Genomic DNA, 5011 nt, shown 5'->3' on the forward strand with positions numbered 1-5011 from the left:
TTTTTTTAACATCAGTTTCATGACGTGACTGGCAGTTTTGTCCTAGAATTACGATGCCTGATTCCTCTTTAGCAACTACTCCTCAAAGAGAATGTTAAAGCAGCTACATATTATATATGCTTTGCTTCTATGAATTAGAGAAGACCCTAAATTGACCATCTATTCCTCCTGTGCTTTAAGGAAGTTTTATGTTAAACCCTTACAAAAAACAACCTCCTCTCTTTGCAATGATATCCAAAGACAATGTGGTAATCACCTTTGGTGACCTAGTGAGATACAAGTATTTCCTCACCTATTATTTCAAGACCTTCTTCCCCTAAACTGGACAAATCTATTTTCTTCTTGTCTGAGGAATGAAGAATAAATGGTCACTGTCCTTGAGTAAGAAACCTTTACATCCTGCAAAGTGTTCTTAATTCTGGATTTGATCATGCTCAAAACTTTCTTACCGAGTATTCTTCATGCCCAAAATATTCTATGTTTTTAGTGCCTTGTAAAATTCTTATGAAATGCTTTGGTTATACTAAATAACTCTTGGATGGGTGTTTCTGAAACTTTTTTTGGAAAAGTTAAAAAAAAAAAAGTTTCTTGTATTGAGGACCAGTATTCCAGTGTCTTACTCTCTCTCTGTTGTCAAGTGACTTATGCAGATGTATAAATTCTTCCCCTGATTCCAGATGAGGAATAGAAATGATTCTTTCTTGTTCCCTCTAGCTTCATCTCATTCATATATGTATTTTTCCTCTTTCTTCCTGGCTGGCTTCATATACCCTCTCCCTGTCCCCCTTTCCTTCTCCCTTCTCTCACACACACACCATTTACCGTGATGTTTTTCCATAGAAGGGTATACTTATGGCCCAGATGTGAAGGATCATGACTGATCTCTTTTCTTGTTCAGCTCTTGTTAAAGCCTTGGTTTGCAAGATGTGTTGTTCTTGTGGCTTTGGACTAGAGGGACTCTGTGCTATTGCTACCAGTGGTAATTCATGCACATGACTCAAGATCTCACTTCAGCTGCATTCCATCAGTAATGCTGTCCTAAACAATCACTCTTAAGCAGGGTGCTGCAGGGCATCTCTTACCCAGCCCGTCCATTACATTTTTAAAGACTTTTATTTAGAAATTACTTTAGATTTATAGAAGAGTTGCAAAGGTAAGACAGAGGTTCTATACACCATTTACCCAGCTTCCCCTAATGTTAATATCCTACTAATCATGGTGTGTATATTACAGTGAAGAAATGAACATTTGTATAATACTATTAGCTAACTTGTCCACTAAATTTTTCTTGAGTGAATGTGTAACATATCAATGTTTTCCATTCCATCATTATTAGTACTTAAGGCCTTTTTTTTTTTTACACATAAAGGCTCAATGAGAGGGTATTTAAGAGTCAAAAGAGGACAGCAAAGTCTCAAGTACAGGAGAAAATGAATACAGGAGAAATTGATAAAATCAAGGCAGTTCACTCTGATGCCTAACCCTTGGGTGATTGTTCCTGGCATGAAAAATAATGGAAACTTTTATTTTTGCGTTGTGTTAGGCAGGTGGACTCTGATATCTGACACAGAAGCAGAAACTTGCACACGTTAGGTAGAATGTCACAGTGATTAAGAGTGTTGACTATGAAATCAGACAAACCCGAGTTTGATCTTGGCTCTTTCACTAGCTCTTGACCTCAGACAAGGTCTTAACCTTTCCAAACCTCAGTCTTTTCATCTGTAAGATGGGAATAATTATAGTGCCAATCATCTATGGTTACTGTATGGCTCAAATGAGGTAAACCATATAAAGTTTTTGATTCAATGCTTCATAGGTAATGACTGCTCAATAGTTGTTAATTTGATTATTATCATTACTATTGGGGTCTAAGGTTCTGAAAAGGAGAGTGAGTTGGGGCTCCAAGTTCCCCTAGAATGTCCAGTATACAGAGAGTTCTGTGCCTGAAGATGACATAGACACACCATTCTTCAGTCAAACCGAGTTGGTGCTCATTGATCTGGTTTTGCCCTGTGGGCCTTAAGATGTTCCCAGGTCCTTTCCTGGTGGGCAGGAGGTTAGCAAAGACTTATCCTGACTTGTTAATAGACTGCTCTCCTCTCATCAGAAAAGCAAAGGAGGACCAGGATGGAAAGTTCCTACACTCCACTTGAGGCCCTGGGGATACGTGCAAGCCACTGATAAAGTGAATAGATTGTCCTGCTTTTACACATTCCATTAATGGCTTCTCTGGAGGAGCAGGTGGCAAATTTTAAGAGTTACAAAAATAATTGAGCTAAAAAGTTGTATTCATTAGGGCTCTTTGGTTGCAGGCAACAGGCGCTGACTTTAATTTGAACAAAAAAGTATTTATTGTAAGGTTAAAGGTAATCACAAAATCAAAGGAAAAATGTTAAAATTTGTTTTTGGGAAATCCTGAAGCCAGGGAAGCTTGGAAGATCTAAATAATAAGAAGGGATGAAAGGTCCCTCAAGGGTACTGATGTAAGAATAAATTCCAGCCATTTTTGCCTTTATGCCATTCTGAGCAAGTCCAAGATTCCATGGAAAGGTTATCTAATTGGCCTCACTTGGATCAGATATCTGCTTTGTGGTCAGGAGAGGGTGAACTCCTTGTCTAAGGTTCTGGCAAATTGTATCCTTTGGAGCGGGTATAGTTCCTGGAAAAAAAAAATCAGGGTGCTATTACCAGACCAAATGAAATGAATGTTAATGAGCAGAGCAACCATCATTATCTCTCCCCTAAACAGAGAAAGGGAGGGAGAGAGAAAGAGGGAGAAAGAGAGAGAATAGAGAAAAGGAGGCGGGGAGGTGGGGGGAGAGAGAAACAAGGGGAGCCAAACAAATATAGATAAGAATCTGGAACAGTTAGTAGCATTGCATTTTCTACTATTTTAAAAGAAAAAATACAGAGAAAATTATGGAATCTTTTGATTACTTTTGTACAAGGAGAAGGGCAGATAACTTATTCTTGTTTGTGACATGAGACTCCTAGAATTAGGAAACTGGATTGGAACACATGGCCCACTGGGTCTGGCCCACCTCCCACAGCCCTCCATTTTTATAGATAAGAAAATTGAGGACCCAAGACAAGTGATTTGCCCAAAGCCAAAGCAGACACTCGAAGGCCTTTTAGCCTATGACATGCATCCAGATGGCATGAGTTGTCTCTAAGTCCCTCTTCTTAGGGAATCCCAATCTTCTCTGAGTTCTGATATGGTTATGTGAAGCATTTGGAGCCTACTTCATAATTTCAGATTTCTTAGTTTCTCCACTTATAAAATGAGATTAATAGTTCACATCTGCTGAGCAAATAATCTGAGAGTGAATACAATTAGGCCTTGATGTTTTAAAATATACATCTTTCATGGTACTCGTAGAATAAAATACATTAACTTTTTTTTTGTCCATAAATTAAAGCAAGTCTGTTTCCTGCTCAAATTCCTAAAGCTTTTTCTTTGACCTTTGAATTTATGTGTCAAGGTGTTTCTGACCACACATTTTGACCTTACACTAGACTGAGGAAGTCCTGTAGAAAGAGGCACCATGGGCGGTGTTTGTTTCTCATCTTGGGGTGGCAAGTGGCAGGGGTAAGCTGTTCATTCCTGGGCACACACTCTTCCAGCACCATGCCTGGCACATAATGGGCACTCAATAAAAAGTGTTTACATTGAATTCTCTCTTGATGTGTTGTCAACAAGAGCTTCCTTAAACGCTGGGATTGTAACGTCAAAAAAGAGAAACCTACACTTTAATGGAGGAGACACACTTATCATAAAGCTATAAGGGGAGGAGAGCCATAGAAGAGAATAAGGTATTGCAGAGAGGGAGCATGGCTGTACCTGCATGAAGGCCGTGCAGGAAGGAGCCATTTCACCAGGTCTCAGAGGAGTAGGAAATGCAGGGTGAGGGCTTTGCAGATGGAAGGAATGTGTCAGAGTTTAGAATGGCTGAGAAAGATTCAGAAGCTTGTCATAGGGTCGAATGGAGGTAGTGGCAGGCGGTGTATTTAGCATGAAGGCCTTGAGATGGCATGACAGGAGGTTTGGACTTACAATAGTAGGCTGAGAATATAGCTTCAAGGCTGTCATAGCACGTATCTAACACTGTCCAGTAGGGATTCCCAGAATTGGGAATTCCATGGATCAGTAAATGTAAAAGAAAATGCAGAGACAGAAATTGAATTAACTCCTATTTAGTGTGTGACAAGAGGGGACATTACGTTATTTCATAGATAAAGGGCATGTAAGCAACAAAAAGGATAAATAAAAACTCAGAATAGAGTAGCCTTTCTTGAGAAAGAATGAATATGAATAGACTTCACCCAATATCCGCCCCACTCCCCATGCCTCCCATGTCACCCTGTCATATCCCACTGGCTTCGTTGTTCTCTGTGGACCTCTACACACTTCCTTTTGGGTTGGGGTATGGGAACTGCAGTGGGCACTTCTTTGTCAAGCTTGAGATGGGGTCGAGGCATTTTACTGAGTTTATCTTCCTTTTCTTACAGGCATGGCCTCGGTAGAGTTGAAATCAGTGGTAAGAGGGATCTGTATTCTTGGACTATCTGTTGTCTTCACTTGTAAAAAGTAAATTAAAAGTAGTAATTCTTGAGTTCCTGCAGAAATGTAACTGGGGACAGCTAGGGGGAATAGCAACTCTGCTGGCATATTCTTAAAAATGTAAGGATTTAACACTTTTCAAAGGTAAAGTATTGACCCATCTAACAGGCATTAGAAGTAGCCATGTGAAATGAGACTGTAGGACACATAGAGACACTGGTTAGTGGGTGGCTCCTTTTTTTGTGTGGTTTGCTCCCCAAATAATCAAAGGCACAGGTCATACCACATTCACAAAAGCTAGCGGTGGTTCTGTCCTTTCCATCCTTCTCGGGCTTCCACCTGCACACTTTCCCCAGGCTGGCATCCCTTCCCCAGCTTAGACCCCCTGTTCTTTACAATCTATTTTGAGTCAGGTTTATAGGCATACATTTTACAGACAGTAAAACTCAC

This window comes from Galeopterus variegatus, unplaced genomic scaffold (assembly GCF_000696425.1).
Source record: "Galeopterus variegatus unplaced genomic scaffold, G_variegatus-3.0.2 Scaffold679, whole genome shotgun sequence".
Lineage (NCBI taxonomy): Eukaryota > Metazoa > Chordata > Mammalia > Dermoptera > Cynocephalidae > Galeopterus > Galeopterus variegatus.